This window comes from Onychomys torridus, chromosome 21 (genome assembly GCF_903995425.1).
Source record: "Onychomys torridus chromosome 21, mOncTor1.1, whole genome shotgun sequence".
NCBI lineage: Eukaryota > Metazoa > Chordata > Mammalia > Rodentia > Cricetidae > Onychomys > Onychomys torridus.
This window is the reverse complement of record NC_050463.1, coordinates 49,586,941-49,604,538: the sequence shown is the minus strand read 5'-3', so window position 1 is coordinate 49,604,538 and position 17,598 is coordinate 49,586,941. Positions and strand designations below refer to the sequence as shown.

The 17,598-nt window shown below is 46.9% G+C and overlaps 1 protein-coding gene across 4 annotated transcripts in view; it reads left to right on the top strand.

Annotated features, from left to right (window-relative positions):
* Nucleotides 1–17,598, top strand: part of Rnf144a (ring finger protein 144A) — a 117,885-nt gene that overhangs the window by 22,239 nt on the left and 78,048 nt on the right. For 3 of the 4 annotated variants that reach the window (XM_036170736.1, XM_036170738.1, XM_036170737.1), the window contains one exon: nucleotides 3,316–3,501. The exons of the other annotated variant lie outside the window; for it this stretch is intronic. The gene's annotated coding sequence lies outside the window, so the exon portion shown is untranslated. The remainder of the gene's footprint in view (nucleotides 1–3,315; nucleotides 3,502–17,598) is intronic. 4 annotated transcript variants of the gene reach the window in all.

Here is a 17,598-nt window from a genome sequence, read left to right as displayed (position 1 = left end):
ATACCTACCTGTCTCTCAGCAGGAGTCCAAGTACAGGTGAGGGACAGAGGGTGCAACCAACGTGTCCATTGCTGGTATCTGCAGAAGGGTTATGGAAACTGGCAGGGCTCATTGGATGCACACAGAGAGGGCTGAGCACCCACAGGTCTCATCACTGGCTCATGTTGCTGGGCAAGAGGTGCTGGATACTCTGGAGTCACAGTCCTTGCATGGGGACTGTATGCTAGAATATGTGTGACAGACAGCCAAGGAAGAGACAGACACCGGCACTTTAAAAAAAAGATCAAACTTTATTGCTCTTTATGTATTCTCTTCCCTAAATCAGTAAGCCAATGAGAGATAACTTAAAACACCTTTACCATTTACCACCATTAATAGTGTCTTCTGACAACTTAGCTCTAAAAATGCAAATGAGGGGCTGGGGAGGTGGTTCAGTAGTTAGTAGCTACTACTGCTCTTGCAGGGGGCCAGAGTGTTGTTCTTAGCACCAACACTGGGCAGCTCACCACTGCCTGTCACTCTAGCCCTGGGGAATCTGATCCCTCATTCTACTCTCCATATACACACATACCTGCCCATAAATAACAAAATACATTTAAAATGCAAATGACTCATCACTACATCTGTACATAATACATGTGTTCTATGCGCCTCATTAGCATATGTTAATTATACATAGTAACAGGGTTCCTTGTGGCACTTTTCACACGTGCATGTATATAATGTATTTTGGCCATATTCACCCCGTTTCCCTCTCTTGTTTCACTCCCACCGGTCTCCTTCTCCCCCATCGATCTCCCTAGTATTCCATGTCCCACTTGTGCCCGTTTTCCAGGGTAGATGCAAACAGGCTTTGTGAATGAGGGAGCAAGTGGGCTTTGCAGCCTGAGAGGTTGGAGAGTAGGGACACAGGGCTCCTAACTCTGCGCCTGGGCGGGTTTACAGCTGGCTGGCCTTGGCAAAGCTCATCTTGATGCAGCTCAAAAAGTGGCCAATCACCAGTGTGCTGTCTGAGCAGAATGCCTCTTTCCTGCTGGAGTCTCAATGCTATTTCTAGGCTCTTCCTATGTGGGAACACCAGCAGCAAGGTACATCTCTAGAAGGAATGTGTTGTCTTTTGTCTGAAGAGTCAGAAGTTATTGCCAAGTGAAGGCAGAGAATAGTCCAGTAGCCTAGTTGTGGCATCTTCTGGAATAGGCGTAGTGAAGCCTTTCAAGGCCAGTTGCATGCAGGGGAGAGGCTTAGGGGTAGGGGGTTAGGGCTCTGCCGGAGAAACAGGGTGAGTGTTGAAGTCCTTGGCCTTGAGCAATCAGCTCATGAGTGTTACAAGAGACGTGAGCATTTGTATGCTGTATGGGAAAAGCCTGATGTTCTAGTGTAAGGGAAGAGAGAAGGAAACACCAAAGAGACACGGGTCTGTCTACCAGGATGTCACCTACACGACTGCTCTCAAGGCCCTCATTGAAGGGACCAGGAAGTCTTTTCCTTCAGGAGCAGGAAATGGCCACTGGTGGTTTGTGCCCCATGACCGTAAACCCATCAAAACAAGCACAGTTCCTTCAGGAGTGTTGCAGTGAGCAAAGCCATACTTGAAGAAAAGCAAAAGTTTTAGAAATTCTGGTGCAATCTTACCCTATACTCCTGGCTTCTTCCAGGGGCTTGTGCTTACCCTCCCTCCCTCTCTTCTTCCCCTCTTCCTCCCCCCCCCCCCCTTTTTTGTGGTTTTTGGAGACAGGGTTTCTCTGTAGCTTTGGAGGCTGTCCTGGAAATTGCTTTGTAGACCAAGCTGGCCTCAAACTCACAGAGATCCACCTGCCTCTGCCTCCTGAGTGCTGGGATTACAGGCGTGCGCCACCACCGCCTGGCCTTTCCTCCTCTTTTAAGCTAATAGTTTTCCAGTCCTGCCACCCATAGCATGAAACTCATTGTCTTAGAGCCCCCCATGCAGGCGTTTTGAGTATGTTTGCAGATGGTCTTGTGACAATCACCATGACCTCATTCCAGAATGCTTTCAGTGGTCTCCAGTAACCCAGGACCATGCAATGCGTCTCAGCAACCCAGGCATTGCCTTTCTCTCTCCATTGATTTGTGTGTTGGGACATTTGGCACATGAGTGGTTGTATATAATGAAAGGCTCCTGTGCCCAATGTCTTTTACTTAGCATAGTGAGTTCAAGATTGACCTTCAGGCTGGGGGAAACGGCTCAGTGGGTAAAGTACTTGCCGAGGACCCAAGTTCAACCCCTCAGAACACATGTGAAAACCCAGCCATGGCTCTTGCAACCCTAGCACTGGGAGATAGAGACAGAAGAACCCTCAGGCTTATTGCCCACCAGTCTTGGCCAAATGGTGAACTTTTGTTAAGTGAGAGACCCTGTGCCAACTTTTGTTAAGTGAGAAACCCTGTGTTAAAAAAAAATGGGTGTGATAGTGATTTAAGAAAGACATTCCAGCATCAACCTTTAGCCTTCATTACTGTCTGCACAGGTGAGCACACCTACATACCACACACACACACACACACACACACACACACACACGTGTCTTAGTGTGAATCAGTACTGTAGTTCCTTTCCAGACCAAAACAGTTGCATGGTCACGCAACACTCACCAGTTATTGGACATGTGGGTTGTTTTCACCAGTACCCTAGTGTGAGGGATGCTACTTTGATCATGTGTGTGCAGGACTTAGTATGTAGCCATCCTTTTATTTATCTCAGGCATTTCCTGGGTCATAGGCCCCCCTAGCTTTTAAGATCTGCAAAGTGTTTCCCAAGCAGGCCTCACTGCTTCCCACCCTCCACCAGCCCTGTAGATTTCTCTGCATCCCATTAGAGCCATTTAATATAATTACTAATGGAGGCGTGCCTGCCTTCATGCTGTTTCCCACAGCTCTTGTTTCTCCTAATTCTGTTTTTCTCATTATGCATTCTCGAGTTGTGTTTTTCAATGTTGCTTTTCTTGATGGGAAGAAACTTTCCATTGGGTGTCTAGAGAGCAACACTGCCTGTCTCCCTGTAGGAATCCTGTTGGGACAGAGCTGGCTGGTTGAGGACTGGAGGATGGTCCTCAGTGATGGGCTGATCTGTTAATTCTTGGGTGGAATTTGCCATGGTTACCTGGTGAATCATCATTGTTTTTCTAGCACACTGTCATGTTACATGGATGCTTCCTGTGCTAAGTTCTCAGACAGCTGTTTACCCCGCTTGGGCTTGGAATTAGGAAGATCTGTGTGTCAGTGTGTCCTCCTTAGCATCTGAGCCTTGTCACCCTGCAGCTATTCCTGTGCTGACCTCTCCATTCTCTTGCTCCCTAGGTACCTTGTGCTCTGCTGAGTCTGGCATACCCAGGGCTCCCGTTCTCAGCTGGAGGGGCCCTACCTAGTACAGAGACCTCTTTGTTCTACTTAAGGGAAGAGGAAACCTGAATGCTCAGGAGCACAGCGGTACCCCAAGACCTGGCAGGAAGATACCGCCTCTCCTCACCTCTGCCCTTCTCACAGGTACCTTTGGACTCTGGAAAGGAAGGCTTAGAGCCCTCTCTTATCTCTTTCTCACTCTTAAAGTCTCAGTGGGGGGGACAGTTGGCCTGCCTCAGTAGACCTTTTAACCCTTCTTATGCCATGTAGGTGAATTCCTTGCAGATCTCTCCTGGATGAGTTTCAAGGAGTGCTGTGGATGCACTTACGTTACATTTATGCTTTAACATGTTTTGCTCTTTGGCTGCTGATTATTTTCACAGTGTGAGGCTGATGTCACTAATCTCATGTTGGAGCTAAGTGACAGGTTCAGAAAGCTGTTGTCACTTATGTGACTCACGGGGGTGGGGGTGTCTACTGTATTCATTCATGCTCTGGCAACATAAAGAATGAGTTGTCGTGTGTACCTGGTGCTCTTCTGACACAGCAACACCAGGGAGGGCTGCCTCTCGCTGTCTGTCAGGTGGTGAGAGGACAGGGTAGGAACAGCCGTGGGAGACGCCACCTGTAGCTGATGGTGTGAGGAAGTGACTTATGATGCTTGACAGGACACAGGTGTTGTAGAGAAAAGAAAATACAGGGAAAGCTTTACAAGTACACACATAGCAGTTTTTAATGGGTGGCCAGGACTTTTTAAACGGGTGGGATCTGAACTCAGACCTCTAAGGGCTGCATGCTTTAGCCACTTAGCACCTGGGCAAGAACGTTGCCGAGGGACACTGAGGTCACCAAGGGTGAAAGCAGTGCATCCTGGCAGCTTGCAGAAGCTCCATGGAAGACAAGAGTGTCTCGAAGGGAGCCTGGGAAAGCCAGAGTCAGGCTGGGTTCAGAGATGGCAGGAATCTGGTTTGTCTGACATGGCGGCCATTCAAAGATTTCAGGTTGCATCATGGGAAACCTGTGCAATTTTACTGAAGCAGAGGAGGAAGGGAATCCATATCCCACCCAAGTAGATTCACTTTGGTAGCTGAGATGGCGTCGACTCAGAGGGTGAAGGACAGACATACAATCTAGGAGGTGGTCCCAGCCACCAACCACTAGAAGAAATCACTGCGGCATCAGGGCAATACACAATGGCAGTGTATTATACAGGCACAGAAGACGTAGAGAAAAGTGAGCAGTCACTAGATATATCTTACAGATAGATTCCATAAGATGTCATGAGAAAAAGGAAAAAGGTTTATGAAATATGTCTTCATACAGCTGACCAGGAGGGAAAGGGTGACTGGGGAAGGTTTGGATTCCGGAAGGAACTGGAAAGTTCCTTTGTAGATGTGTTGAGTTTGTGATGATTCTGGGATACCCTAGTGTGGATGTTGCACTGGCCGCTCTCCCCAGAGCCTACGTTAAGAGACAGATCCACACTGAGACAGAATAAATGGGATTCTGACCAGTGGCCACTGTTTGAAGGAATAAGATGTGAAATGCCCGGTGAGGGAAAGATTTAGAAGTTGAGCTGTGGGACCTTCTAGCTTCAGGAAGAGCATGAGTGGAGGGTTGTCCAGTGAAGGAGACCTGCAGGAGACAACCAGGAAGGAAGGGGAAGCAAGGGCTGGCCACGTGAAGGCATTTTTCAGAAGGAGCCACCAAGGAGCTGTGTCAGGTGCTCATGGCCTGGGTGAGGTGAGTCAGACTGATGGATGCTGGGATCTGAGCCATCTGGGTCACTGGTGATGCCAGTGGTTTGGTCTGGTGGCTGTGACGGTGCTGGAAGGAGTGATGGAGAGAGTTGGGAGGTGCTTTGAGCAGCTTTACTGCAGAAAGACCAAGTTCAGAAGAGTTATTTATTGTTTGGCTGGGAACAGTCTGTGTGTGTGGGGGGGGAGAGGTGGGGAGTGACTGCGTCTAATGACATTGTGAGCGTACTGCTGAAGGCATTTTTGTCTCTGGCTGAGGAGGCACTGGGGCTTACCATGGGAATGCTGTTGGGGGATATGCAGCTATGCTGCGTACTGGGTGGAAGAAATCTACAGGTCTGCAGGTGTGTTTCTTTGTGAGCTAGGGTGACAGGTCGTCCGCTCCGATGGTTAATAGATGGTTAATATTGACTGTCAACTTGACAGGATCTAGAATCATCCAGGAGACATATTTTTGAACGTGTGTGTGTGTGTGTGTGTGTGTGTGTGTGAGAGAGAGAGAGTCTCTAGATTGGATTAATTAAGACAGGCAAACTAACCTTTAATGTGGATGGCATCATTCCATGGACTGAGATCTTGAACTAAACAAAAAGTTGAAAGCTGATTGGGCGCCAACATTTGCAGGCATCTCTCTCTGCTTCCAGACGTCAGAGGCAATGTGACCAAGCTACACCACGTTGCTGCTACTGTGAGCTAAAATATTAAACCTGGATGGCCCAGCTGGGGAGTCAGAGGCACACAGTAGGTCATGAGCTGAGTTGCTGTTTGGCTAGACAGTCAAGGGACAAAATGAGAGAGAATGGAGCTGCTGGCATGCAGGAGAGATGGGGAGTCTGCTCACAGTGGAGGCTGAGATGATGTAGTAAGAAGGGAACTGAGTCTAGTGATCAGAAGGTTCACACCCTGGGAGTCAGGACTTAGAGGAGGTGAGTGTGGGTACCACCCATGGCCCTATGAGTGATGAGGGACCAGAAATCAAACATCTCCATGGTACTTTCTCTGAGCCCCAGAAACACAGGCCTTCTTCTGCCATACACTCTCATTATTTGTTCTTTAAAAGGCTCTGCTTCAGGAATTCCATATCCATCCTCCATGTAACCATGTTACCAGCTTGCTCTTTTGAGGACAGTGATGCATTTCTTTGCTCAGTCAGTACCACCGTCAGGTGCCTGGTGACATCAAAGGTGACATTTCAAGGGATATCCCACTGCCTGTCTCTTCCTTGGAACAGTGTTGTGAGCTTGTATCTTCTCATCAACATTTTAGGATCATGGCAGCGCTGTCTGCAAGGAACTTATTGGTCCAGAGAAGCAGGCTCTCCCAGCTGTGGGGGTAACCATTAGGGAGCAGACCCAAAAGCTTTCCAAGGCTGAGCCGATCCTGCATTCCATCCAGCGTCCACCCACACCCATCTCCTAGGATGTTTGTTTAGGAATCTGTCTCAAATTCCAAAAAATATGAAATGGCTTCATACTCAAAAAAAAAAAAAGAAAAAAAAAAAAGAAAAAAATTCGGGCTAAAGAGGCCAAAATACTAGAAAATGACCCTCTGGCCCAAGCAAAAATTATTTAGAAGTATTTAGGGTTGAAATGACACAGTTCAAGATACCTCCAGATAACCTCCGTCCACATCTGGAGTCGGAGTAGTGGAGCGATATATAAATATCTGCTTTTCTTCGGATTTGCTTCCCTCTTCCTCCAATTTGGAGACTAGTCTTCATTTTAAAAAAGGGTGGGGCAAATCTGGCCGAGAAAGTTTGGCTGGGCCTTAACCATCCTTTGACCATGGAGACGGCTGGAAGTGAGAGAACCACATCTGGTTATCCTAGCTCCCTGCTGCTGTGCACTGGGCTTCCTAGCCTGCAGGGCCAAGGCAGCTGTGGACCTCCAGCTAGGTCGGCAGGTCTCTGTGTCCTGCTTCCATGGATTCAGGGCCATGGACCTGGAGAAATGAGGTCAGACAGGGTCTCTCACTAATCTGAAGCTTGATGTTCCAGCTAGGATGGTTGGCTAGTGAGCTCCTGGGGTCTGCTGGCCTCTACTCCCTAACACCACGCCCAGCTTTTCATGAAGATCGGGGGAATTGGTGTCAGGTGGTGCTTTCACACTGAGTGCTCTGGCCCAATGAGTCAGCTCCCGTGATCCTGTGGTTTTTTTTATGTGACTTTATTGTGGGGAATTTCTGGGCTACGCTTGCAGATAGACACAGGATAGTGATGGTACGTTTTGCTGCTTCCATCCAAGCAGCAACCTGAAGAGCAGAAGACCCAGAAGCTGGGGCATGTGCTGAAAGAAGATGAATGTGTCCTTCCTTTGACTTTAAAACTACAGTTGATTTTATTATCCCCTCAAGGCCAACAGTAGAGTTTTGTAGACACACATTCACATTGGCAGAAGTGCCGTGCAGCCTTCTCTCATACTCTCTGCATAAGTAACTCCCCACTTTAGCCCCATTTACTATTACCACATTAAATATAAACGAGAAAGCCATTAGTATCTTGGCCTTGTCCTGTGCTTCGGAGTGGATAGCACAATTCAGCCACTGCAACCTCATTTTAATCCTGACTTTATTGCTTATAATAATCATCGGACAAGTTGTGCCTGGACATGGATTTCTCAATGTTTTAGGGCCCCCATCTCTAGCGTTCATATTATATACATGGAATATATAGTAAAAATGAAACATCTGAATTCAAAATTTAGGTGAGGCTGCTTCTGACAGAGTACAGGTATAATGGATAGGTTCGAACATCATCTTCTTCCTCTTATATTTCTGGAATGATCAAAACAGCCAAATGGTCCTCACCAGCATATCATTAAAGAATGTTTGCAATAAAATCACAATCACAAGCTGAATTTCTCCCCTCCCCCCCACCTCTTTCTGTGTATATGGACCTGAAAAGTACATGTTTAAGAGACAAGTCATGGATACAGTTGGGTTATTTGCATAATTCCCATGCAGCCTTTTGATATGTTCCAGCTTTTTTTTTTTTTTTTTTTTCTGTTGCTATGACGAAACACTGACCAGAAGCAACTTAGAGGAGGAAAGGGTTTGTTTCAGCTTGTACTTCCAGGTCACAGTCCATCACTGAGGGAAGTCAGGGCAGGAACTCAAGCAGGACTTGAAGGAGAAACCATGCCACTCCTGGCTTTTTGTGTAGATTCTGGTATCTGAACCCAGGTCTGATGCTCTTCTTCCCCACTGAGCCAACCCCCCAGCCCATGTTCTAGCTTAATCCTAGGATTCCTTATAGCTATAGTTATGACCCAGGCACTCTCCTGTCACACACACGTGGGTTTTTTTTATTGTTCGTCTCGGCTGCCACAAGCTCACTACTATCAATATTCTTGTATATCTTTCTCACTTGCAAATGCATTTTTTTCCTTGATCAAATACCACCAAAGGGCATCTGTGCCAAAGAGAAGTGCATTAATGATCAGTTACGAGACCATCTTGGTGATTTCCTCAAGCATGCTAAGCTCTATGCTTGCTCTTACCATTGACAGAGTTTCCTTCCTTCAAAGTTGTGCTTTAAAAACATCCTGTTGTGCTGTACTGTGGGGCATGTTAGTTCTTCCCCAGTTCGTGCTGATGTGACTGGCATGTCAGCTCACACCTGCACACTCCATCCTTCCTATGGCTACTGGCTGTTTTGTCCTACTTCTGTCCTTCATCCGTTAGGCTGCATGTTCCCTCCCTGACTTGAAACCAGTCTTTATACATTCTGAAGACTACTGTTAGTGTTGCCTGCTAAAAATAGCAGCTCCCAGTTTGTGCCATTGATTATCATTTTCTGTGAAGTATCTTTTTGATGGTTGCACAGTCTTGACTACAGCATGCAGAATCTTATCAATTCTTCCTGAAAGTTAAGGACCCGACGATTAAGGGCATGTACCCGAGATGCTCTATATCCTGAGGTCCCAAAGTGCTCCTTTATTGTTTCTTTGGATAGTTTTGTAAATTATTGGGCACTACTTTGTGTGTGGGGTATTGGGAGCTGACATGATTTTTATCCATGGGGGACATACAGCAGGACTCTATTGATTAACCCCCATCCCTTTTTCTCCAACAATCCTGATGACATGCTGTGATGGTCTGAATAGGAATGTCTCCCATAGACTCGTGTGTTTGAATGCTTGGCTCCCAGGGAGTGGTACTATTAAAAGGTGTTGCCTTGTTGGAGTAGGTATAGCCTTCTTGGTAGAAGTGTGTCATTGTTGGGGTGGGCTTTGGGGTCTCAGAACCTCAAACTATGCCCAGTGTGGGACCTTCATCACTAAACTTGTTACCTTCAGATCAAGATGGAGAATTCTCAGCTACCTCTACAGCACCATGTCTATGTGCTGCCATGTCCCACCATGATAATAATGAACTAAACCCCTGCAATTATAAGCCAGCTCCAACTAAATGTTTTCCTCTATAAGAAAACATTGGTGGTCATGATATATCTCTTCACAGCAGTCTGTGTGTTGTGTATTTGTTTGGGGTTCCTCCTGTCACTTTATCTGCTCATCTCTGTGTCACTGCTTCTTATGGTGTCACCGTAGCTCCTGAGGAGCTTCCATATTTGGACTCCAAGAAGTTGTAACCTCCTCCTGGCTCTTTAACATTCTACAAAGTTATAGAGTTAGTTGATAAAGCATCATAGCATCAGAAGCAAAAACAAAGCAAAACTCACACTGACCCGGACAGCTTTGTCAACCTGACACACTCTAGAATGAACTGAGAGAGAAGTTCTTGACTGAGGAATCATCCAGATAAGATTGACCTTGGCCAGGTCTATGAGAGCTATAGTATCGATTGTTAACTGATGTAGGTGTGTGTGTGGCCCCATCCCTTGCTAGGCTGCATAAGAAAGCTCACTAAACTTGAGCCATAGAGCAGCCTCACAAGTGAGCCAGCTTGTGGTGCTTCTTCATGCATCCTGCCTTGAGTTCCTGCCTCGACTTCCCTAAATGGTGCACTGGGACCTAGGAGTGTAAGATGAGGTAAGCCCTTTTCTCCTCTAAGTCGCTTTGGCCATGGTGTTTTACCACAGCAAGAGAAAGGAAGCCAGAGCACAGCCTACACCATAGCAAGGACATAAAACCAAACCCAGCAAACCCTACTGAGGAATTGACTGGCTCGTGTTAACTGTGCAGGCCGACAAGACCTTACGGCCATTTTTTCCCCATTGAACTTTCTTATGGGGACATTGGGTCTCTATCATATGCCTTCTTAACAGCTTTGTTTACTTCAATCTTGTGCTCTTCTATAGATGAGCCTTGCCCATCTGTGCAGTCTAGTCGTATGTCAACTTGACACAAGCCAGAGTTTGAGAAGAGCGAACCTCAGTTGAGAAAATATCCCTATTGAGTTGTCTGTGGTGCATTTTCTTGTTTGATGATTGATATGGCAGGGCCCAGCTCTCTGGAGGTGCTGCCATCCCTGAGCTGGTGGTCCTGGGTTCTATAAGAAAGCAGGCTGAGCAAGCCATGGGGAGCAGGCCAGTAAGCAGCACCCCTCCATGGCCTCTGCATCAGCTCCTGCCTCCAGGTTCTTGGTCTGTGTGAGTTCCTGCTCTCACTTTCATGGATGATGGGACCTGAGAATCAGAAACTGAAATAACCCTTTCCTCCCCAGGTTGCTTTTGGTCATAGTGTTTTATCACTGCTGTGGAAACCCTGACTGGGACACACTCTGGTGTGGAGTTTGTCCCCAGCTGCCTGACTTGGGGAACGACAGCTATCAGAGTCCGCCTACACATTCATTGATTTTTTTTTTTTTTTGGCTGACCCTGCATGGAATTACTTTATTACATCTGTATTTAAAGTATTCTTTAAAATCTGTATGAAGATTCCCCTACCTATAAAATTCAGTTGTGAGTAATGAGAAATAGGTTACTCCACTTCGTTTTCTGTTTGTCATAGAGGAATTTCTGTTGGGGGGGGTGGGGGGGAGAATGAAAGCCGTGAAGGTGTTCTTTCCTTGTGACTGATTTTAATTAAAGCTGTTTGTTGTCGCTTTTCTCTGTGTGTTGGGTTTAGTAGGCTAAGGAGGTACCCCCCCACCTTTGGTTTGTGTTTCAGAGCTCTGTCTTCTGTTTTTGATCACAGATGCATGTTGGGGTTTCCCTCAGTTTGGTGGGATCAGACCCGTTTCCCACCGAGTTTTTTTTTTCTTCTTCCTGTGTTACGTGACACGTTGCTTATTGTAATGTCAAATTCTCTTGCTGTCCTTGGAGAAACATGTTTAAATACATGTCTCACGCACATCTGGATTCTATTTGCTCATATTTTGTTTTAAATTTTTCTCCCTTTACTCATGAGAAAGTCTGGCCTACACTTTTTCCTTTCTCTAACTGCTTTTTTATCTGATTTAAGAAAAAAGTGGTTTTCTTAACTCTCAGTTAATCACTCTACCCCATTTCCTCAGAGATTCTTTTGATGTAATGTGAATTACATGCTCCTGACTGTTTAGTTGGGCTCAGTTATAGATGAAGCCTAGTGATCCATTATGGGGAGACACTGTTGGGAGCAGCATGTGGGTGCTGGGAACTCAACTCTGGTCTTCAAGGTCAGCGAGTCTTCTTGACCTCTCAGCCAGCTCTCTAGATCCTCAGTACTTCATGTGAAATTCACCTCAAGTTTGTCCATTTTTTCTTTAGAACATCAGAAGGAAGCTGATTTGTCTTGATTGTTTATTGAATGTTCAAGAAGCCCCATGGCTCAAAGCTGACTTCATTGTGCAGAGCATGCACGATGGTGGCAGCCCTTCTCTGCTAGGAGGTATCTCACAACCATTGTGTACATGGTCAATGAAGACAGAATGACTAATAGCCAAGGTAGAAGAAGCATTTTTGATGAATTTGAGCTAAGTGGGAAGTTCAGATCTCACACCTGTGTAAGAGCAGGGTCTTCTGCCTGTGTCCTACACACATGAAGAAGGAACATAGTAATTGTAAGATTGGTAATTTTCTGACCAGGGGGATGGCTTAGTCGTTAAGAGGCTGCCATATAGGTCTGAGTTTGATGTCCCCAAATTTATGTTAAATAAAGTCTTAGTGTGATGGCATGTCTTGTTATTCTGGGCTGGGGGTGGGGGGCGGGGCGGGACAGAGATGGGTGAATCCATGGGGCTTGCTGAAAAGCCAGTCTAACAGAACTGGCAAGCTCTGGCTTCAGTGAGAGATCCCATCATAAATAGTCAGTGAGAGACCCTGCCTCGAACAATACGATGGAGAGTGATAGAGGTACTTGATGTTCAAATGCAGTCTCCACACCTTCACGTGAACACATGTACAGAGGTGGGTGATTATCAAGTTTAGTTCTGGATTTGTTTCATGGTTTCATATTGCCTGTTTTTTTCTTTCATCATCATAGAGGGACCTGAGACCTTCATCTTCCTCCTAAACAGTGAGTAGTGTATTTGATAAGTGCAGAAACTTCTTTGTTCCACTTTTTTCTCCAGTGACTTGAAATTTGGGCATACATCAAGGTTTCACAGCCAGATGCATTTACAAGGTGCCCATTGGATGGAGTGGGGTCCCTTTTTTCTGTAGGTCTTACTATGAGTTAATGTGCATCTAAGTGTGGAACCACGGAAAGTTCATCTTAGAGTGAACGGTTAAGATCATCCCATGCAGTGATTTCCAGACACTATTTTGGGCATGGCCATGGAGTGATCCTTTCTCACAGGTTACCTTAAAACTAAGTTCAAACAGCATTCCGCCCAGGCCCAGATTGGAACAAACCCCTGTGGCCTGTGCTCACCATGGGTCTCCCAGCTGATGCTCCCAAGACAAAGTCAGAAAACCTACAAATTCCCCAGGAACTTAATTTACTCTTTACCCCATCTCAGCAGAGTAGGAACTAGATGCAGAGTGGCTCAGAGTGCCTTTCCAAAGCCAGGCACAGTGGCTCCTTCATGCAAGGCAATTAGGAAATGGTTACATTTCCACTTTTATTACTCTCCCTTTTCCCCCCAAAGATTTGTTTATTTTTGAAAATTTTATATGTTAGCATGTGACCTATGTGTATATATGTGCATTGTGTGCATGCCTGATGCCCATAGAGGTCAAAAGAGGGTGTCAATTCCTTGGAGTTACAAATAGTTGTGAGCCATCGTGTGGGTGCTAGGAACTGAACTCTGGTCCTCTGGACAGGAAGCCCCTGCTGTTAACCCCTTGTTGCTTCTTTAAAGCCAGCCTCCTCTCAGGACAATTGCTCACACTTATTGCAGCCTGGCCCAGTCATCACAGTTCCAGTTCTGAGTCTGGTGTGTCCTAGACTTGGGAAGCCTTCCTGGTGTCCAGGGATGGGCATGGGGACAAAATTCCCTGCTTTCTGGCCTGTCCTTTATTTGCTGGTCCATGCTGGGCTTCTCCCTGTTTGTCACAGGGAGTTGGTTCTTCCCAAGCAGACAGACCACATGCTATTTCTAGGCTGTAAATTTCCAAAGCTGTTTCCCCATCCACCTCTCCAACCACACGCTGGAAAGAGACGTGTGTTTCCAGCTATAATCGGTACACTTAAATACTGGTTAAATTCAGGGGGAATGCAAAATCCGTACATATCCTGACCCTGAACGAGGCTATAAAAATCTGCCATGGCCAAAAACCCTCTGGGGGCCTTTCAAAATAAGGTGATCCTTTTTAACCTTTTAAGAGCTTATTGGGGGGTTCCAGAATAGCACAGACCACATTTAAGGGGTTGTCTGATTCATAGGGGACTGTGTCTGACCACTGAGGAGTCCTGGATGCTCACTGGCAAATTCCTTTCTTGTTTCTATTTTTACTAGAGATGAGGTGCCCTGAAAGGAGATCTTGCTGGTAAACTCCTGAGGGTACTCCCTAGCCTTGGGGTCCTTGATATGTAGTGCTGGGACTATGCCTGAAAGAGGTGTGACATGGTGGGCGGGGGTCTCAGGAGTCAGAGGCACCCCTGAGGAAGGCCTTGCAACTGTCTGCCTTACTGGCCTCATTTGTTGATGGGTGTGCTTTGGTATTTCAGTCTAGTGGTTACAGTATACATCCCTTGGTGGCTTGTGGGAAGCTGCCTAGTCACAGGCAACCACACTGAGGTACCCTGGGCTTCATATGCTTGCTTGGGAGTGTGATTGGCAGTTGAGTCTTAAGTCTGAGAATCTCTTAGACCCATATTCCCTCTGTTTCATAGAATCCTTGGGTTTGTCTGATACTCTGTCTGTTACAGTGGTATCTACAAGATTGCTCGGCTTCCAGCCAAGAACAATCATCCATGCTTCTAGAGGCATACAGGCATAGAGGGCTGCCCCTCGCATGTGATCTGATAGCCGTGCAGACAATTGACACACTGTGGAGAGAGCACAAGATGCTTTCCACTCACCCCTCACCTTTTAGAGTCTTCTCAGAATTGTCTGTGAAGCCACTCAGCTACTTCCTTCTTCTTAAAAAAAAAAAAATTACTTTATGGGGCTGGAGAGAGTTCTCAGTGTTTAGTTAAGAGCACTTTCTGCTCTTGCAGATAACCTGGCTTCAGTTCTTAGCACCCACATGGTGACTCAGAACCATCTGTAACTCTAGTTCCAGGAGATCTGATGCCCTTTCTTGGCCTTTGTGGGCACCAGGCACATGGTGCAATACATATATGCAGGTAGAACATTCATACACATAATTTTTAAAAATTACTTGTTATTGGTGGTGGTGGTGATGATTCTCTCTCTGTCTGTCTGTCTGTCTCTGTCTCTCTCTATCTGTCTCTGTCTCTGTCTCTCTCTCTGTGTGTGTGTATGTGTGTGTGTGTGTGTGTGTGTGTGTGTGTGTGTGTGTCAGGGACAACATTGTGGAGTTGATATTTTTTCTTCACACCTTGACATGGGTACCAGGCATCATACTCAACAGCAAGAGCCTTTATCCCTGAGTCCTCTTGCTGGCCCTACAGAATATTCTTAAATGTCAAAGATCTTGAGACACCTGTAGTTGAACACTCCCATCAGTGGCTCCCAGGACTGGGTTAACTAATTTGGACCCATGAAGCAACTCCTAAGGAGCATCCTCTGCTTCTCTAGGCCACCAACACATTTTGAGTGTCCTCCAGAGACTTCAGTTCACTCTTCAGGTCACAGGTCTGAGATATACCCGATCTTTGTACAGGTGTCTCTGGGAAGTGTGGGAGTGGCTTTTTGGAACAGTATCATGAACAAGATGGTTACTGGGCAAGCAGCTCATCTGATGTCCCGTGGGCATGGGCAGAGCTGGGACCAAAGAGCCATGCTGCACAGGTTGATGGTACGGGGAGTGAGCACCCTGTGCTGTCCATCCTGAGCCTGGTTCTAAGTAGCTTCGCATAGTTTACCCAGAGCCGCCTCTTCATGGTGTACCCGGGTTTGACTGGTACAGCAATCTCTTGGAGCAGCATCTGGACTCAGTGATGCACCAGTTCTCATTGTCCCCTGATATCTGGGAGAACACCTGGAGGCACACCCCGAGGGCCACCTCTTTGCAGATGCTTCTATTTTTAAGTATAAGAAATGTCTTCACTCCCTCCCACCCCGTTTCCAATCTTAGAACCGCGGATTGTCTCGTAAGTTCTGCAGGCCACCACGCACTCCACTCCCACCACCCTCCCAATCTGTCTGTTTTCGCCAGCTCCCTGTCAGATTCTCAGCTTTTCTTCTGAGGTTACAGCTGAGGCTTCTAAAGTTGGATGTATGCAGAGTGGGGATGGGAGAGCCAGCCTGGGATTCCAGGGATACACATGGATCGCTGGAGGGCTGCTGTCACCCTTGCTCTGAAGGTGACAGATGGGAGCATACGCCATCTTCTCTAGCCACAATGTAGGGAGGACATAGGGTCTTGCCCTCAAAGTTGGGACTTGATCACCACTCTGCTTGGCCTGAGCAGGCTCTTTCAACACTGCTGAGCTGGGCTGTGGTCCCTGGCACACACGCTGGTGGGGTGCTGAAAACAGAATGTCAAGATCTATCTCATCCAGTGAACTGCAAAGACAGGGACAGGGTACTGCAACACACCAGAGCAAGCCTTTCTCACGGTCTCACTGTCTCTGTTTCTGGGTGCTCACTCAGTCTGGGTAAGCAGAAGACAGTGGTATATATCCAATAGATCAGTGTACTCAAATGAACGTTCCAGATCCGGGCATAGAGATCTCCAGCCCCATCAGCATCTATCTTTATCAAATACCTCTTGCAATCCACAGCTACTCTTGATGTATCACTTCCCTTAGGGAGTTCTTGGCCCTGGGCTGTGGCTCCCACCTCGTGTCTCTTACATGGGGGAGCATTCCCGTGTCACAGTAGTAAGATCATGGAACTTTAATATGGTTTTTTGTTGTTGTTTGTTTGTTTGTTTGTTTGTTTGTTTTTGGTATGCCAAGTCATAGCCTTCTGTCCACCATTCTGGGAAGGTCTGTGTGACCACGATCAACTTCCTTGATGGCCTGATTCTCAGTCTTACAGTTATCTAGGTAGACGTCTCAGGGGCTGGAGCTGGAGTAGATGTGGGTTGTTCCCTAGGTTTGCCTGCAGCACATGGACATACCAGGACTCTTTCACCTTCCCTTGTCACACTGGCTTCTGGTAAGTAGACTCACTGTGTCTGGAGGAGTTCATACTTGCAGCAGCAGGGCATAGTCATTGTTTCTGATCCTAGTGCATCTCAGCAACATCGGCAGGTATTTACTTTGAGTGTCTGAGACACACATTTTCTGACCTCGTCCTCACAACAAGCATCCCTTCTCTTAGTTGTAGGGATCTCCATCATCTGACAGGAGCCACCTTGCTGAGATGTACTGGTCTAGCTTAAGCTCAGGTCTGCCTAGGCTCATGACTTCACTCACTTTCTCTTGCTCTGTCTGTTTTCTCCTGGGCTAATTCAATGCAGGATCTACCCATGAAGGTGCCTGCTGTATAAAAAGCATTTGCTAACACTGTAGGACAGGGGTTTCCTCAGCAACCTGGAAGGGACAACAGGGAAGGCTAAATCAGGACCTGGGTTTGGTGACACATGTGCCATGAATGATGTGCTGTGCAGAGGGCCAGGTTAAGAGCAGCCATTTGGGAGGCCTCTGGACGGACCTCTGGACATAGCCCAGGAACTAAGTGCATTCCACTAAGCAGCAGCTCCCAAGTTACTCTTCCGATGATCCTGTGTTTGGGGTGTGTTCGAGGTCATTGCATAAGCTGTCTGACCCTTGTTACTACCCTTGAAGCAGGCATGTGGGGTGGGGGTGTACATTCCCTCCAGAAGGACTGAGGCAGGCCATGTGGCACCTCTGCAGATCTGCAGCTCCTCTGAGAAGGTCTGATCGTGGGAAGCCTTAGAACTTTGTAATCTGCTCTTCTAGCATGATCTCTGTGGGTGGCCAGGAAGTGGGAAATGGAGAAAGGAAGCAGGGGGTGAGGTGGACATAGGAGGTGAACAGGGCCTCTCTTCGTACTCGTAGGGAGTTAGGAAATGGAGGACCGTGGCTCATTTCACAGCACAGTCAGATGGGGCATTGCTGCAGCA